Source organism: Lissotriton vulgaris, chromosome 3_1 (genome assembly GCF_964263255.1).
Source record: "Lissotriton vulgaris chromosome 3_1, aLisVul1.2, whole genome shotgun sequence".
Classification (NCBI taxonomy): domain Eukaryota; kingdom Metazoa; phylum Chordata; class Amphibia; order Caudata; family Salamandridae; genus Lissotriton; species Lissotriton vulgaris.
The window spans coordinates 220,958,639-220,978,788 of record NC_141689.1 but is presented as its reverse complement, the minus strand read 5'-3'; positions in this window follow the sequence as shown (position 1 = coordinate 220,978,788).

Below are 20,150 nucleotides of genomic sequence, written 5' to 3'. Positions count from 1 at the left end.
CTGCACCTCACATGACGGTCCAGGAAGTAACTGCAACACAGCAAGACCGGAGAGTACAGTCTCGGGGGGATAGTAGTGCTATCTGGCACTACTGGGCAAATTGTGGGTCAACAGCACCAGCGTAAGACAGGGTGTAGATACCGGTGCATGCATGAAGCAATGTCCATCCAAGCTGCAACCTGCAAACATCCTGCAGGACCCCGTATTGTGCCACAGAGCCAATGACAGCCACAGTGCATGCACAGGTGAATGGCACGAGGCACTGGCGTCACAGAGCAATGATCACGCACCGCAAGGACGCAACTTTGCTGTCTACCCCGGGGCTTCTAGACGGGATGTTAACAGGGCAACCTTTTAACTTTCAGTGTGTGCTTTGTCATGGCTGCTGTCCAAGGGTCCCCTTCCCAGTGGTGCCTACAAACATCCACCAGCTTAAACTAACCACTGTGAAAGAAGAGAGAACTTTAGGCGTCCTGTGATTTCAGAGCCCAGCCCGGGGGTCTCACTTCAGCAAACAGGTAGAACCCCCAACTGTAGTGTAGTTCCTATATTCTCAATAGGCTCTACACTACATGGCGCCCAACGTTGTGCACCATGTAGTGTAGTTCCTATATTCCCAATAGGCTCTGCGCATTGGAATAGTATATCCTAGAGATTAGACGTAGTACTGAGGTTGACTAGGTCTCTATCATATATACTGGACTTAATTGTGTGTGCCAGCTAGCTCAGAGGTCACTAGAAACGTTCTGAAATTCACAAGAAGGGATTTGTCTCTGACAACCGCATAAACATGACAACTTTGTTTCCCCAAGATAAAACGTATCAACCGAAACAATAGATAGATATTTCACTCAGTCAATCGTGCACGCTTCATTTCACTAGAGGTGCAGAGAAATTAGAAAGACAGGCGTTTTCAATAAAAGTATTTATTGAACAGTCTTCTTTCTCAAGCATAAGAAATGAACTGCTACAATAGTAAAACAGTTTGTAAAATATAATGCGTGCAGTATAAATAGTAGAACAAAATAATACTGTAGGAGCATTGTATGGTTTCTAAACCATATATAAATACATACATAAATAACAGAGGCTAAAAGTACTCAACTGGTGCTACTACATACGCCTACCCCGGTGTACCAAACCTAAGCTTAGTACGAGGGAGGAAGTAAGTGAGGTGTAGCATAAAGGTAGTATTCTTTTGCCAAGAATGTGCTCAAGATTTGTCTAAGGGTCTAATCAGCTCTGTACCTTAGTTTAGAATGGAGAAGGTCAGGCTCAGGACTCGATTTCCCAACAACCTGCAAGGGTAGCTTGGAAACACTGGAGCTGGGTTTCTCGGCAGGAGAAAAGACAGCGTCTTTCCCAGTGCGTCTGCTGGAGGGTCGGCTTCCTTCGGCACTTGCTGTAGCGGGGGGCGTCCGGTAAGTAGATGGTCGAACTGCTCCAAACCACCGTGTGTTTGCTTGGGCGAGGGTAGGCATATTTATACCTTGAAGGTGCCGAGTTTGACGTACAGTTGGACATAATAACGTCACCAAAGAGTATCAGTTCTTTGAAAACTCCATGAGTTTTTGAACAAATTAATATTCAAACAAGGGGAAGTCCCCGGTTGCTGAAACTGAGTTTTCCAAGAAATCGTTGTGGATTTTCAGAACTAGTGGAAGTAGCCCTGCTGTATTTGGACTGCATGAGCTATGCCTAAATATGGTTATGATTTCTATGCCTATATAAGGATATGATGATTTATACCTATATTAGGGCATGAATCGTGAAACTTACAATAGGGTCCTAAAATGATACATAACACAACAAGCGTTTACTGATTTCATTCTCACAATGGAAAAACCAATAATAAACACAGACCGAATGGCCACAGTGCACAGTAGCACACTTGCCAGAGCCACACAGAGGATTTTCTATGCAGCACAATCATACTAGGCCATTTGGCATTGTGCACACCAAGATTAGCCTTCTAAACAAGCATTGGCATAGCCAATAGGTGTAGCCTTTGGGACCTTATAAGTGTTTAGCCATGCAACAGTTGATGTTGTTGCACCAATGATATTGTGATGCATAACTAAATACTTATAAGGACCCAAAAGTGAGACCTATTGCCTATGCCAATGCTTGTTCATTGTTGGCAGAGAGCGTGAGAGGGTTTCGCAGAAAGGAGGCGAGAGCAGCGCATCAGGAGAAGCTCATACGGACCCTTACTAGAGACCCTGGCCCGGCAGCTCCCGGGCCGCTCATCTCAGGAGCCAGGGATTTAATTTTAAGGATCGAGTAAAAGGTGAGTAATACTGCAACGTCGTCTAGTTTGCTCTGTTTTTTGCATGGTAGTTTTGCAGGAGATAGTGGTGTGTTATCTGTGCAAAGTTGCTGGTGCAGTGCACAGCGATTGTCTTAGTCAGGTGTAGCGATGTAATCCTTCAGTTGCAGAGTTGCATAAGGGGGAACGAACGTGCAGTGCCACGGTGAGCTGGTATGTTTATCTCGTGCTGCGCTGATGGTGTCTGCGGGGAAGGGAAGTGCTAGCAGCGATCTTTGTTGGGGCTTGAAGAGGGCTGGGTCCCTGGCTGAACTCGACTGGAAGTTATTCGAGCACTTTACATGAGCACCAGTAATATTTCACAGGGACGCATTCATTTTTTTAGGCACGAGGAGACTCATATTGCTTAAGCTATGAGTGGGTATGGAAAGGGACAGTGTGAAGAATTACCCCGAAGGTTCTCTTCGCGCGCTGTTGGGTCCTCTAAGCACCTTTAAATGCCTGTAACTGGACAAGTGCACACTTATTCACCAACATCTTTCGTGAGTGCAGGGGCTTTCTTCCTTCTTCACCTAAATGTGCAGCTGGGCGCTAATTCAGACCTGTGCAAAGGTTTTGGTTTGCACCAGTGACATCATGCAAAGATACTGACTTCAGCTCTCTACAGTTTCGCTGTTTACCTTTGCCTGGGATTTTTTTTCTATATTGCGAAATCATTTTCATCACATAGGCTTTCGCTTTAATTTTTGGAAATATTTGTCTTCCAAGTTTACCATTTGCCCAGGTTATCTATGCACAGTGGCATAGCGCAGAAGGGCGTTAGCTGTTTTTAGTGAAATATACCTTTTGCAGAGCCATTTTGTTACTGTTAAATTTACATGTGCAACACAAACTGTTGCAAAAACTCAAGCTACACTAACCGAAAAGGAAAAGCAAACAGTTTTGCAACTTTGCAGACTAATGAATGTTTACATAAACTCGTGTAGATCCGCAGACGTGCATTTGTGTAGTAAATGACTGTAGATTTACTCTTACGCATAATATCTTATTTATTGTAAATTCGCACAGAGGTTTTACGCATGGCACTCATAGTTTTTTGTGGTTTAATGCATTCATTTACTTCAACACACTTTATAGCTCTCTTTACCCCAAAAATATCGCTCTCAGCAGCTCATAAGTAGGGTTAACACTTCCAATGGTGAAGCTTGTGCAGTGGCATCAGTGCACAGAGGCCTGAGGGGCCCACTGAACCCTGTTTATTGATGTATTTTACTTTTAAACTCGCAGCGAGGCTCATGAAGCACAGTCTATGCCACTTCTCGTAAGAGCGGTCACAAATACTGTTTCGTACAGAACAGTGTGCCTGTTTGGAACTTACATTTATGTTACACTAGCTTACCCGTCGCGTGTTGCTGCAATCTCAGAAGAAAGGAAATTTAAGGAAACTTGGTATGATAACATTCAATTTACATTGTGTAATTTTTATTGAATCTTATTAATTTTAATATGGAAAACATTTTGAAGTGTTGTTTTAATTCTGTTTATTTATTCAAGTGCTTGTGGATACACGGTATCTATTGTTTTTCAGTGTGGTGCGTACACGCATAAATCAGAAGGTTTTCCGATGCGTGAGCTGGCCACATACAGTTGTCCATGTGAGAAGCACGGATTCCCCGAATCTAGTCCACACACTTACAGCGATTGTCCTTGTGCTTTGTTGATGGTCATTGCAAAAGCGAGTCGCACCGGAAACTGTAAGTGTTCAATATTGGAAAGATTATGAGGGCCCTGGGGGGCCGATATTTAACAAAAACAAATAATTTTTTGCCAGAATCCTTCGCTGGAGTGTGCTCAACAACTTTGAACAATTTTTTTTATTTCTTTTTAAATTATTATTATTATTATTTTATTTTTTGCCAGAAACCTTCGCAGGAGTGTACTTAACAACTTCCCAAAGTTTCATGGCGATCAGATGAATAGTGTAGTAATGCATAAAGGACAAACAGACATACTTTCGTTTTTATATATGTATAGATTAATGGCTGGTGAGATAACTTTTCCGAGACGCGAAGCATCTCTTCAGCTGCGTCCAGTAGGTGGAGTTAGCATCCCGGGTGTGACGCAGCTGTTTTGAACAGAGTCATGGAGGGCAGGGAGCATTTTTAACAAACACAAAGGAGCATTTGACTGGGAAAAGTGCCAGAAATGATTGCTTGTGTTTGGGCGGAGATGGGGTAATGAGGGCAATAAATATCTAGTTTCATAATCCTCAAGATTTCATACACACCCATTACCCTATTCAATCCAACAAATAGACTAATTCATTTGGGTTCCAGGGTAGCGTGTTAGTCGCAGAAAAGTGCTTCGACGCCTAGTCATGGGGAGCAAGCCTTATATAAATACAATACAATACACCCCCTCAAACACCAGCTAAATATAAGTAAGGAAGGAAATGGGTGTTCCAGGGTGCCGTGGGCATTAAAAGTCTTAGCACTTACATGAATGGTTATTCATAAAAGCGCTAATTACCAGGAACCTCCCTGGGACAGTTGTAGATGTATGCCTGTCATGGGTAGGAGTAAATCCGTTTCCAGATTTGGCACTGAAAGGGAATTTAATGGGAACATACCCCCATACCCAGTGTTGCTTGAGGTGCAGTGCAAGGCGGGTTTCCCGAAAGGGCAAATTAATTTATCTGACGAGAGACAAATTAAAAACAGAAAAACCCAATTACACTCTCTTGGAATCATTTTCACCTGCACAAGTATGCCCTTTGCATAGTTAAGCATTCAGCACTGCCTTCACAGAGACGTAATCAGGAATTCATTAAACCTATTCAGGAGCACTCTTCAGGGTCAGAAAAAAAGCCCCAGGCATCAAAATACAAGCACAAGCGCCCACCTCACGCGGCAGCAGGGGGAGGGGAGAGAGAGGAGGGGGCCTGCCCGATTCCCTTGCGAAAGCGAGCGGCAAGGCGCGATAATTGCAACAATATCGCGCCGCCGCTCGCTCCCGCAAGGGAATCGCCACACGTGCAAGCGTTGCCATTGAAGGCAATGGAACGCTTGGACGTTTTTGCCTCAAAAAGGGAATCAACCGCTTTAGGTCTTTTTCCTATTGGGGTGCATGCGCGCTGTGTAGGCGAGACGTAAAAACGCAAAAACAATGCAGAATCAGGCAACGCTTTTTCAGTAATGCTCAAAAAGTTTGGTACAGGCTTCATCAGCCTTTGGACTGACTGTTTTAGTCCAGAAATATAAGCAACACCTTAAGGCTGGCTCCCATTTCCAGAAACATGTGCCCTCCCAGTTAATATGCAAAGGTTTCCACCTGTCTACCAACCTGCCCCGTATATAGGCAGGGCCAGACTGGCCATAGCAGGCATCAGGTGTTTCCTAGACCGGAAGGGTGGGGGCCAGTTTTGGACCCACAGGCTGGTTTTGTTCCTAGGGGTGAGTTTTGCAGCAGTGCTGCAATATCGGCCTCCTGTAACAAAAGCAGGAGCAGTGCTTCTGACTAGCAACCCTTCCCATTTACACCCCTTCCATCCCTTCCCCGGCTGGTCGAGAGCAGAGTGTCAGGGCTGGTTGCTGTTCCCAGTCCGGCTGTGTATGGAGTTATTAACCCGGGACTCATGATGAGCCCCAAAGCAGTACTTAGGTGGAAAAAAATGCCCATGACTCAGCATCATTAATTTCTTTAGCTCTATTTTCAAATGCAAGAAGTAATGCAAATGTTATCAATATTTTAAGAATCTGAATGTATTTTCCTTTTAATCAACGGTTTATTCAAATAAAGTTAACACTATAACAATCAGCTGTTGTTCACACACCTTTTGACAACACCACATTCATGTGCAATGTGTGTATTGGGTCAGCCAGAACATGCTTTAGTCCTTTTATTATAATATTTTGCTTACTTCCTTTGACTTAATGAAAGCGACAAACACAGGCCCCCTGGAAAGTATTTGCAAACAGTCGACAGATTCCTACGTCTGCATTTAACTGTCTTATGAAGCGGAAGGACTAGCAGAAACAGAAGCCAGTTTCTTGGATTTTACATCTCTCTCAGTTGTTATGGAAACCATCATGTTTTGCTCCAGCGAACTCCCTGCCTTCCAGCAGATGTGGCCTGATTGCAGGGCTCTGGGTACCTAGGAGCTTGGCATTTCAGCCGAATATCTCAACTATCTGATAGAGTGACATTAGGTCCAGATGCAGTATCTAATCTGTCCCGGTTTAAATCGAGCTGTGATGTTTTACAACAGCATCCCTGTGCATCAACCTCAGTGCCAGGGATGTTCATCACCTTCATACAGAGCACGAGCGCACTGAGTACAAAACAAAAATACAACATCTCTGCTAAAAATAAGCTTTTGGAGCACCCATTCTCAGTATTAGCCATCAAAAATACCCCTACCAACATGAAAACGTAGACACAGAGCTCCATAATGTAGGTGGATGGAATTGTTGACATCACTGGGCAAAATTATGACCCTCTACCACCAACGGAGCATCCGTTTTTGTGACGCGCCTGTGACATAGCGGCTTTTCTCATATTTACAAGGTGGCACTAAGCCACTTAACATGCCTTATTACCACCTTGGAAATATGCCAAGACTAGATGAAAAATTGATATTTTCCTTTCAGTTCCGTTCTGCAAGTTCTGCAACTAAGCAGTTCCCCAAGCTGCAGGGACAGTTCTTGGTGTTTTTTCTTACTGATCTTGTGATCCCAGTGTCCCGGGGATCAGTTAGTCTTCTTGGTGGAGACACTCTGGAGGTGTTTCCTTAGGTCTCCCTAGCAGGGCAGGATCAGCAGGCAGTAGGACAGCTCAGCACGTTTGGGCAGCAGTGCCTTGGAGCAGTCAGCCTCCTTCTCAGTGGCAATCCTTCCTGGCGCAGCAGTCCTCACTCTAGCAGGGATTCCTCCAGGTCCAGCAATGTAACAAAGAAGTGAGGCCAGGACCCTCCCTTATATATCTTTCAGTCTAGGGCCTAGAAAGTAGTAGAAGTCTCTGGAAGAGTCTGGGGGCAGGGGCTTCTGGAAGAGTCCAGGGAGTCTTGGTATGTTCCCTGCCTTTCCTGACCTGGCTGTCACAGTGATGAGAGACAGGGCCGTTAAGCCTACAGTGGGCAGCCCATTACAGCTCATCCCAGGGGAGGAGGTGTGAATCACCACTCCCACCTCCCAACCCAGGCAGATTTTAGTATGCAGAGGGGAGGGGGGAGCCTGCAGTGCCCAATCTAAATGTAGGCAGGAAAAGGTCCACTTTGTAAAAGTGGGATCCCTAGCGTAGGAGTGCCCAAACCCCATATATCATTGGAAAGGGTTCCCCACCCCGAGTCCAACAAGACCAAACATGACAGATTTATTAGGTCCCTGTCAGAAATTATCCCATGGGGGGGGGGTTCCCAATGCTAGCCTATGGAGAGTTAAGCCTTACTGTAGTAGCAGGGGCTTGTGGCAGATATGCCACCATAACAAGATTTTAGGGGAGAGCACCTGCACCTCAGCACTGTTTAGCACTGGTGTGGTGCCCAGAGTCCTAGGCCCAACAAAAAGGTACAGTAAAAATGGGAGGTGCAAGGGCAAAAAGGTTGGGGAAGACCACCCTAAGGCTGACAGGTCCAACAGATCTGTATTCATATTCTTTGCCTAGGCTAGGCTAGATATAGATGCGGTGACAGTCTTTGAAAAAATAGAATTGCATTGACTTCATCACCTGACACACCTCCTATTGCTTTAATGTGAAAATCCTATTAACATCCCAAAGAATACTATACCCTGCACCTGGTAGTTATTTTAACCAAATGCCCTTCATAATTCTGCAAATTAATTGTCCACTTCATACGGACGATCTGTCAAATAACAAATGTGCAGCTGCAAGGGCTGACCTATAATAAATGACCATTTTATAAGTCAAGTCTTTCTTATATAACCCAGCTAAGACATTTTCAATCATAATATCATCCGTCTCAACTGGATCCAGATCCCTTTTCATGCACCAGCGTACCCAAATGTCCCATGCACCTGTATGCCACTTTCTAGTTCCTGGAGCCCATCACTCATACAATAACTCCAAAGCTTCCCTTGATAACTTAGAAATTCTTTCTGATTGCCTGAAATGCTCCAAAATAGATGGGTGAGAACTCCAGACTGCACCAGAGGATGCTCCCTTCTGTCTACATCTTGTAAAAGCCCTTTTCCTACTTTTATCACTTTTGGATCCTTAATAGCCAATTCCATTACTGATGGATACCAGGCTTGCGCTACTCAAATTGGAGTCACCAGCACAAGTTTGCATCTCTGCCTCCTCACCTCCATCAGAACTCCATGAAACATGGCAAAAAGTGGTTCACACCTTTCCAATTGAGACTTAAAGCATCCACGGCTATTGCCTCTGGATCTGGCCTCCTGCTCACATACCTGTCTAACTGATTCATTAACCGGGACACAAACAAATCTGTCTATACCAGACCTAACCTTTTCTGAATTTCTTGAATGGTCTCCACATCAGCTTTCAATTTGCTGCAATCCTTCAAGAAACAGAAATTCCAGTCCACCACTAAATTCTCCTTCCCTGGCAAATATTGTACACTCACACTTATCTTGTGCTTCCTGCAAAAATTCCCAAAATCCTTTGCCAACTCTGACAGTTTCTTCAACCTACTCCCTCCCAACCTTTTTATGTATGTCACAGCCAAAAAATTGTCCATCTTTAAAAGTACCATAGCACCCTGTGTTTGCTTATTGAAGCTGTGAACTGCTGATTGCAAAGCTCTGACAATCGATATGTTTTTCCCTTTCCAAAACACTCCATCTTCCTCCTGTCTCCTGAGCATCTAGTCTTGCACCCCATCCTAGATTGCATGCATTCGTCTCCACCACATAATCTGGTGTTGCTATACTGTATGTACCACAAAACCCCAAAACTCCAACCGCTGCACTGGCTCCCTGAACGATTTATCCTGCTTTTTTACAAAACCTAACCTATTCAACAGTTCCAGAACCATACCCCTGTGTTCCTGCAATGTCTCTGCATCCTGATTCATAATAAAAATTTAATCCAAATACATCAATAATCCCACTCCTCTTTCTCTGAGGCAACCCACTACTGGTCTCAAAACCTTTGAAAAACACCATGCTGCTGATGACAGACAAAAGGGGAGACAAGTACACTGGCAAATCTGACCTTTTTACTTGAACTGAAGATTCTGCTGACAATTCCCCAATTATTTCTACTTCTTTTTGGAAATAAATCTCCACGGGTTTGTTACATTGCATTGGTTCTGAATTTAATTATATCACCTAACCCTCTACTGCTTCTAACACCAAGGAATTTCCTGTTATCTTTTCCCACTCCTTTTGAACATATTTCAACCTCGCTCCTGTGTTTCTCTGGATAGAACCAATTACGTTCCTCATACTCACCTTGTCCTCATTGAGATCCTGCTTGATACCCTTGTGATCTCCAGCCTGCAGCTCTATTTCTTCCTCCTCTACCTCATTGAGGATAGAAACCTACTCAATACGAGCTGCTTCTGTAACCTCCTCTAACTTGTGCGCATCCTCCTCCTTGAGAATATGGACCTCTGTAATATGTGTGGTTGATCAGTTGATCCCACCTTCTGGCCCTGCCATATAAATTGCTATCTCCGAAAACGTTCCTCATAAAGAAGTGCACCTTGTCAAGGGCGGCAAATCTTTGGACATGTTTACTAGCATTTTTACTAATCCACCCCCAAACAAAAGTCCTTTAGACTCTTGACTAGATTTTGCAAAATCCCCTAGTTTGGGGCTTATACTAATGAGCACTGCCTTACGTTTCTGCTATTAGACCGGCATTGGCATTGCCAATAAAACAGATTGCCCTTTGGCTCCATCCTTTTAGCAGATCAATATCCAGAGCGGTACTGTTTGAATAGGATTCTTCTACCATATCACAGATCCTTGCAATAGGCCCTAAAACATCTAAAAGACTGTCTTCTAATTGTTTCTATGACCTCTCAAGTCCCTTTCTCAGAGCACAACCCTACTTGAATAAATAAGTTATAAGGGCCAGATCTAAATTTGGAGTCATAGATTATTTGACCCCTCATTAGATTATGGTCATTCTTGTCCGCGCAACACTGGGTTTACTGACGTTAGGCTAACAAGGCCTACTTCTTTTTAAAAACTCAGCGTCCGGTTTGACGTTTACGATTCGTGCCCAAACCACCTTAAAAAACAGCTGATATGCTGTACTCTGCACGCAACCGCCTTCAAGCTCCCAGCACGTGCAGCCTTGTCGCCCTGATTTTATTCCTTGATGTGAGGGCGCGAGCAATCCACATGCCTGGAGTAGTTACATTTGCCCGCTTGAGCCCATTAACTTAACACTTGGCCTGCTTTCCATAAACCACTTCTTTTATCCCAAAAATTAATTTCACCACAAAAACTTTGTTCCCAGCTATGACATTTTTCATTTAATTAAGCATACAATTTTACTACAAAGCATAAACACTATACCTACCCTTATACAGCATATTCACTTATCATTCATCCAAATGTTAAAATCCACAGACTATTGTCACACATACGCAATTGGATATTAAAATATACTCATCTGGTCAGAAGAAGCAAACAAAAGGGGAAGAGATTGGAACATTGGGGATTTATGTACTCAGTGGTTGTACAATTGTTCTATGACTACATGTTTTATTTGAAGCTTTAATTGCTGCTCAGAAGTGGTTAAATAAATGGTTAATAAAAGCTTGTGCATAATGCTAGCCTCCTCTCTGGCCATTTTAGAATTTATTAGCAGGTTGGGTAAAGAATGTAAAGAAATTATTTTAGAGCATCTGGGGTCACATTAAACAATGCTGCACGTTTTCCTTTGTAGCACAGGGCGCAATTTTCAAATGATGCAATCGACATTAACAAGGGGAGTGCGCTGTATTAGATTGAATGCATTGCACCCAGGGAAGCCATGAACTTGTGCTACCCAGGGGGCATACGAAGCGGCTTTAAAGCAGCCGCTCAATGTTTCACTTTGCAGCGGAAACCTGCCTGCACTTTTAAGAGGGATGAGAGATCCCCTTGCAGGCGAGTGCAGTGAGTGACTGCACCGCCTGCAAGGTGATGTTTAGTTCGTCCTTGGGACCCATTCACTCTCTCAAGAGGGCTGCCATCAGGGAGAATATGGGCAGTTCCGCGACTCTTGACAGCTTCTTTACCTTTGTGCCCACATCTATAATATGGCACGTGCAGTGAGGCCAATAGATTCCCTCATTTGAATGGGGGTATGAACCCATGCAAATGAGTGTACACCCTCCGACAATAGCGCTGGTGCTAAATGTGCACAAGAGCTATCTGTGTTACAGGAGGGGCCACACAAGCGTCTGCGCCCCCTTCTGTAATGTCAAAGTGCCCCAGAAGTGTGCAAATGCCTGCAGTGTCTCAGGGGCTCTTTGTATAATACAGCCCATAAAATAAAATAATTTGAGCTTATTTCTTTCTCGACGATAAATCTAACACTACCTCAGACAAAAACACTTCAAGACAGATCTCACTTTATTTTAAGCCTCATTTCTCTAAACTGGCTGAATTGAATTACACGAAACAACGAAAAACACACTTTCTGAGGAAAGATATGGCTTTTTACCAAATTTGGTGTAATTCTGTTCATCCATTTTTTTGGGATTTCTTCCAGGAGGCAAACTCTTTTCTCAAGCCCTTGGAGATCCTTATAAGTTGAAATAAAGTACACAACATTCCTTTCTCCTTTCTTTGGCAGTCAGGCAACCACTGCGGGCCAATCCCCTAAGCAGCACTTCAGCGTAGGGATAGTCTTTCCTCAGTCTCTCTGGTTCCACTCCTTAGCATAGGTTTCTTCTTCTTGTCCAAAAGTGATCTAAAGTTCAGGGGTCCAGGTCCCCTCTTTTATACACAGTTTCTCTTTGTTCTCTGGAGGCAGAGAGGCCTTTGCCTAGTCCAAAACCGGTTCTCGTCAGTCCTGGAGCACTCTGTTTACATGACTCCTTCTTTCCTTTCACTGTGCAAGGCAGAGACATCAGACACACCACAGGAGGTGGAGCCAGCTTTGTGGAGGGAAAGCAAAGCCTTATTCAAGTCCCAGGTACAACTCATCCCACCCATCTAGATGCAGATCTCTCTATTCACCACTGGGCTGACTCACCTTGTCTCCTGGAATCCCCCGGCCCCTGTCACTTATACTCCAGACAAGGAATACACAACCTAGCAGAGGCAGACTTGGATGGTTAGACAAGAAAATACCTACTTTCTAAAAGTGGTATTTTCAAACACAGAATGTTAAAACCAACTTCACTAAAAGATGCATTTTATCATTCTGAGTTCAGGCATACTAAACTCGAATTTCGACCTCGTTCCTTGAGTCAGTTAGGATTATAAGATGTAATAATCAAACTGCATATTCTGGCCTATGGGGAATAGGTAGCCTTGTAATAGTGAAAAACGAAAATGGCTGTAATTCACTATTAGGACATGCCACACACATCAGGGCTTGTCCTACCTGATACTTACAATGCACAATGCCCTTGGGCCTACCATTGGGGTGTCTGACATGAAGAAAAGGGAAGGATAAGGGCCTGGCATGTGGGTGCACTTGCCCAGTCAACATGGCAGTACCAGACTGCACACATGCTCTGCAATGGCAGACCTGAGACTCACTTTTACAGCAGCATTTGGTTTACAAGCCCTGGGCACACTCAGTGCACTGTACAAGTCTGACAAGTAAACCAAACCAGACAATCATGGAATCACTAATCCATACAAGAATTTACAATAGGGAGAGCATAAACACTTTAGCATTGATCAGCAGTGGTAAAGTGCCCAGAGTTATAAAACAGCCAACAACAGGTCAGAAGAAAATATAGGAGGAAGGCAAAAAGTTCAGGGATGACCCTGCAAAAAGGGCCAAGTCCAACAGGCAATATACCTATTTACATCTTTGTCAGTTCATATTTCCTGTTCAACTAATTGGATTTTTGTCATCTAGTTCTTCAATCATTTATTACATTTTACTCTATGTTTCTGAATTAGTTTGGGATTTTTCACTTTGTTTCTGTTTGTGTGCTCCATAAATACTTAACATACTGCCTCTAAGTTAAGTCTGTCGGCTTTGTGATAAGCCACAAGAAGGTTAAGTACAGGCTAATTTGGTGACTTTTTGTGGTTCTTCCTACCAAGGATGGTGGCTGTTGCTTGAGAAGGGTTCATCCCCTCTTCAACCAACAACACTCTTTTTCACAGTGTGTGCCACTAATCTAAAGGATATAATTCATGTATGGTTAGTGAGGGATGAATATCTTTTGGACCATATCTTCTGTGAATACTGTTAAGTCTAAATTGAATGGGCTATTCATGCCCACTGTTAGAAATGGGATCCCTGGCTGGCCAGGGCTTGCGCCAAAGTCAGTCAGAGACCACCACTCCTAAGTCAGGGCAAGGGAGTCACAAGTGGAGTGCGCTGTATTAGATTGAATGCATTGCACCCAGGGAAGCCATGAACTTGTGCTACCCAGGGGTTACCCTCTAGGTAACGTGGTGCGAGCAGCAAGACTAAACTTGGAGGCTATGTAGGTTAAGTGTTTGCGCGCGCACCCAGCAACAACACCCAAGGCCCACCACAAAGAAAACTCCACACAAGGTTATATAAAAATAGCCTTTGTATTATAGCAAAAACACATTAGATAAACACACACTTTACAATGTGCCAACCGGCACGGGCAGAATTTACAGGGGATATTTACAAGACAGGGCCACCTGGACCACTGTCAGGAATCATCACTTTTTAGGAATAGTAATTAGCACATAGAATACTTATAGAACCAAATAGAACATGTAGCACAAATTAGCACACAACCAGTAATTACTGGTAAAGGGTAAGTACCTCCTACACAAACCTAACCACCTTAGGAAAATATTGCGCAGGGAACCAAGACCTCACTAGCAACACCTGTACTAGGAGAAAAACAACCACCTAAGAATCACCAACATCTAGGGGTATAAGCATAGGAACATTACACATGATGCATTAACATTCAGCGGTGTAGGGAAAGAAAACATGATGTATCAAAGCACATTTAGAGGTGTATGCAAAGAAAACACATGATGCAGAACCTACATTCAGAGGTGTATGCAAAGAAAACACATGATGCAGAACCTACATTCAGCGATGTATGCAAGGAAAAACACATGCTGCATCAAAACGCATTCAGAGGTGCAAGCACAAGCAATTGCGCAAAACTCACATGAGCCACAACCTGTGGCAGTCCTTAGGCCCTCTGGCCTCTCTAGGGCTAGGACGCCCTGTGTCCCAAAGTCAGGGTAGGCCTAAACGTGGCAGCTGCCCACGAAGTGCTGGGCAGCTGAATCATCAGTAATGGCCAACGCTGGAGCCTCGCAGGCTCTGACCAAAAGCTCTGTCCCTGAGCCTCTCGGGGCTCTAACACCACTGCGGGACACAAGAGCCTCTCGCGGCTCTAAACAATGAAGAAGTGCCCCCTGAGCCTTTCTGGGGCTATAAAGCAAAAGGTGGGAGATGAGCCTCTCAGGTTCGCTAATAACGAATGCCCCCCTCTAGCCTCTCTGGGCTCGTGAAGCAACCATGGCACACTGAGCCTCTCAGGGCTCCAAAGCACAAAATGCGGGCGTCGTTGGCGCCTTGTGGGCTCGAAAACAGGAATGACGCCTCGAGCCTCGCAGGCTCGTGAATACAAATGCCCAAGGACGTCGGAGCGGCCCGCTGCCAACCAGGGCCGCCCTAAAAGTCTCTACTCACGTCCCTCTCGGGGGACCCTGCCGCTTGCCGTTCTCTCCCCCACCCTTGCACCTCCCCGGGCAGAGGAGCGACCCGGAGCCCGCTCGCACTCACCGGCTGTTGGAGGCGGAGGCTCCTCATGGCGTCAGCTTCTCTCTGCTGGGCTCTTTGGGGTGGCGGCAGTAGGCGGAGAGCTCCCGCTCCTCGGGACTCTCTGGGGCGGCGGCTGGACTGTTCTCTTTTCCCAGGGCTCTCCCTTCGCTCGGGAGCCTCGGGACACGACACAGGCTGCTTCCTGCTTCCTCTTTCCTCCCTCTATGATGCGGCGGAAGGCTCGGCCGGCTGGGCCAATCCCAGCGCGGCTCTTCCGACCAGGCTTCTCTCAGTGGTTCTCTGTCCCGGTCTGCGGCGGTGGAAACAAGGGGCAATGCCGGGTGGGCTCCGGCCTCAATTATCCATATAAATCGAGACGGGCACTCGGAAATAAATCACAAGCACAGCAAGGCCAGCAAAAGCGGGGTGGGCACCGGCCAAAGTACCCAGAGCGCTCCTAAGCGCAGATGGACAGAATAAAGCGCTCTTAAGCGCTAGAGGACAAGCGAAGTGTTCCCAGGCGCTAGGGGAGAGATGAAGCGCTTTCAGGCGCTTGGCAAAAGTCTAGCAAGGTTCTTAGGTAGGCAGGGGGAAAGGCTGGGCCAGGGGCCAGCTCACTGGCCCTCCAGGCAGGGAGGCAGTCCAAGTGGCGGTTCCTCCTGGCTCCAGCAGCAGCAGCAGCCCCCCCAGGATCCTGGAAGAGAATCCATCTGTGGGGACACAGCCCCATTTTTATACAACACATTCCTTTGTCTAAGGGTGCAGGGTGGGGGAGAAACCAGTAGCAGCTGGTTTTGGAGTACCCATGATAGCTCAACCACCCATTTCATTCACTGGCATGGCTAGGGTCATCAGTCGCACCACAGGGGGCGGAGCCAGCATTGTGTGGGGAAAGTCCAGGCCCATCAGGGACCAGGCGCACTCCTCCCCAGCCATCAACATGCTAATCTCACACTCACCACCGGGCAGACCCATCCAGCCTTCCTGGAGCCAGGCTCACCAGCCAGCTCCAGCCAATCACACTCCAGACATATTTTACATAAATATGCCAAGTCCTAGAAGTGGCATTTTTACACAAGACACACTCATGCCACATACACCATTGCGAAGCATTCATTCTCACGAGCTCACACATACTAAATTCGAGTCTGCACTCCCCACGCATCAGGAACTACCAGGGACACAGACATTCCCCATGCATCCCTATGGGAGGGCAGGCCAACCTTACTCCACGTACTCAGAGTGCGCATGCACTTTCCACTGGGACACAGTGAAAGTGCATACAAACCAAAAATCACCATCACCCGGTCACCATTTAAAAAGCAAAATGTTTAGGGGTGAACCAGCCACAAAGGCCCGGGTCCAACACCCACTAACATAGTGGAACTGCAAACATTCTTGACAAAATCTGAATGTTTCCGTTAAATGTCCAACACTGAATACCAGGATGAGTAGTGAAGGGCTGAGTGTTCCTGTCTCATATCTGTAATGGTATTAAAAAAGTAGATTGCAAAGTGGTGCATTATCTAGTCACAGCAAACAAAAGAAGGTGAAGGACGGAGTGCTGAAACCTATCATGTGCCACTGGATTGAAGCTATCCTGCCTGATGAGGCATGAAACCACGAAACAGGCCCCAGGATGCTTGTTTCCAGTCCAGGGAGGACGTGGCCTGGCAGTTCAGGCTGGACTGCTCCCATGAGGAACAGGGTGAAGACTGAGGGGCACAGTGAGGAAAAGAATGAACAATTAAACCCAGATATTTGACTGTGAGTGAGTATTTGAAAGGTTTCAGCACTTCGTCCATTACCTTGTTGTTTTTGATGTGTTCATCCGAAGTGGCCAAGGGTATGCCCAGACGGGGGTCCCTAGCTTGCTGTGCCACTGGATTCAGTCATTTCTTGCTGATGAGGGGTGAAAACCCAAAACCGGTCCCGGGATACTTGTTTCAGGTCCAGGGAGGACCTTACCTTGCAGTTTGGGCTGTACTGTTCCATTAGGAACAGGGGCAAGACTGATTTGCATATGGCTGGATCCAAACTGGGATGGCATAGTGAGCAAAAGAAAGATGGATTAGACCCATGTTGGGAACCTGAGTCCCTGTCCCACACCACTGTCCCCAAATCCAATCCTGTACTTTGCAATGGATAAATGATGCAATGAGTAGAGCTACAATAATGTCAGGTGTCATAAGACATTCTGGCAGTTCGTTAGCAGCAATAGTGGCCATGTGTATTAAGACAATCAGCCTCTTCGCTAACAGTTGCCCCCCCACACATGTCAACAATGACATAAAGTACGGCTTCTTATTCTGGCCCCAGTACTGACACTCCTTTAGTCAGTAACGGCCCCAATCTGACCCAAAGCAAAGGCTCACGACGTCAGAAGGAATAGGAGGATGAGAGAGTGTCCCTCCGAGCCCGCACCCCACCCAGGTAGTGATCCATGTTATCTGGGGGCACAACCACACTCTCATCTCCTCCTTCAGTGAACTGGGCATTCCGTGCAGAACCTTCTAAATGAGCCACAGCGACTAGGTCTGGCAGCTCGGCTCCTACAGGGCTGCTGTTCCAGGAAGCAACTGATAGGAAGGTCTCAGGTGGCTACAGGGCACATGGACCCCACGTCCCTGAGATTACTTTGCTCCGGGTGCACGTTCACCACAGCACCCTCCAGATCTCCCCTGGCATGAAGCGACACACACAACGCTGATGGGACTCCACGTCAACTCCGAGTGCATGCTCACCAGGCACTCCTTACTGCGGTCTCAGTTGGCACCGAGACGCGCACACCGTGCTGCAGAGACTCACTTTCTTCCAGTGCACCGATGATCAGCTGATCACCTCCACAGTCACAGGTTACACCAAAGCACGCACACTCTTCACTGAGACTTACTCCAATTCCGGTGCCCCAATTTCCAGTTGCTCTTCACCAACGCCTTCGGCCACACCACAACACGGTCACCATGGCTGAGCCTTCTCCTCCGGTGCACTCAATGACCAGGTGCTCTTCATCAACGCCTCCGGTGCATCCCGACACGCACCCTACGCATCCGAGACTCTCTCCACTTCTGATGCACATGTTGATCAGGTGCTCCTCACCAACACCTCCTGTGCACCTTGACATGCACCCTGCGCATCCGAGACTCGCTCCACCTCTGATGCACACGCAGACCAGGCGCTCTTCAACAGTACCTGTGGTGCACCACGACACGCACCCTGTGCGTCCGAGTGTCACTTCATGTTCGGTGCACACGGTGACCAGGCGCTCTTCATTAATGCCTGTGGTGCACCACAACATGCACCCAGCGTGTCCAAGACTCACTTCACCTTCGATGCACACATTGACCAGGCGCTCTTCACCCGCGCCTCCTGTGAACCACAACACACACCCAGCGCGTCCGAGTCTCACTTCTCCTCCATGTGTCCAGGATCACAGGGCACACCTTCTGAGGGTCTCAAGCTGCCAAAACACGCACACACTGCGTCGCTTGAAACCTCTCCGGAAACATTTATGTTCCTGTGCCACCTAGGGCTCCTGGGGTAACAAGACACAGCACAAAGCACAGTCTTCATCAAGCAGGGGGACCCAGCACACCAAGCACAGCCCCAACAGCCTCTTCCTTGGTAAAACAGAAAAAAGCAGACCAACCCCAGGTCACAAAGCAAGGGTTGGTCCTTCCCCAGAAGTCTCTTCAGTTGTTTCTTCCTAGGCAGAGGTTCCTCTTGACCACAAGATGGGTCCAAGCCTTTAAAGTCTCAATCCATTTCTGTTCCATTCCAATGTTCAGGGGTCTCAGCTCTCATAGTTATATCCCTAAATGTCTTTGAAGTTCGTTGTGCTCAGAGGTCCCTGATCCTTGCCTAAATCAGTTCTGGGTGTCTCCCTCCTAGTGTCACCTTTCTCCCTTTGATACTGGGGGTCCGGATCCTAATGGGGCTTCTCCTCGCCTACTCTCCAGATGCAGTTAAGCCTCGTGCCATCTCCACCCCTTCCTTGGGTCAAGACCTCCCCCAGCTCTTCTCACCTCTCAGATTCAGACAGTCAATCCACATTCAGCGGAGACACACAGAAATGTTTAAAGCACAAAACTCAGCCACTTTCTAAAAGAGTGGTTTCTGAACACACAGTGACAAAACCACTTTCATATAAAGATGTGTTATGACACTGTCAGTTCATACATACTAAATTTCACCGCTCCATTTTAAAATAATAGTTAACTAGGCTACCAAAACACAATACCCAGCCTCCCCATTCTTTCCTATGGGCAGGATGGCCTTTCACCAGTGAAAACAAAATGGAGTGTTTTTCACTGTCAAGACATAGCACACACTTCAGTATATGTCCTGCCTTTTACTTACACTGCACCCTACCCAGGGGTTACCCAGGACCTACCACAGGGTGCCCACTGTGTATGCAAAAGAGAAAGTAAGGCCTTACAAGTGGTTGCACTTCTCATAACAACATGCTAACTTAGCAAATTGCGCACAGGCTCTACACTGCAGGCCTGAGTTCCCTTCTCCGCGCACCTTTACATTACTAGCCCTGGCACACACATTGCACATCACTAGGGACTTTACTAGTAAGGCAAACATACCAATCATGGCCAACCCACTACCATTACACTCCAAATAGGGAACACCTGTACTTTGACACTGGTCAGCAGTGGCAAAGTACCCAAAGCATCTAAATTGGCAACTCTATGTCAGGAAAATGGTCTGGGGGAAAATAAAAGGTTTAGGGAAGTTTAGCCAAAAAGGCCAAGTCCTACAACCCAGATCTGTGACTAGGGGTGAGCGGTAGAAAAGTTTCAGCACCTTGTTGTGTTTGCTGTTTTTTCACCCTAAATGACCAAGGGTATGCCCAGACGTGGCTCCCTTGCTCGCTGTGCCACTGGATTCAAGCTAGCCTGGCTGATGAGTGGTGAAACCCCAAAACTGGTCCCAGGATGCTTTTTCCGGTCCAGGGAGGTCCTCACCTGGCAATTCGGGCTGGTCTGTTCCCATG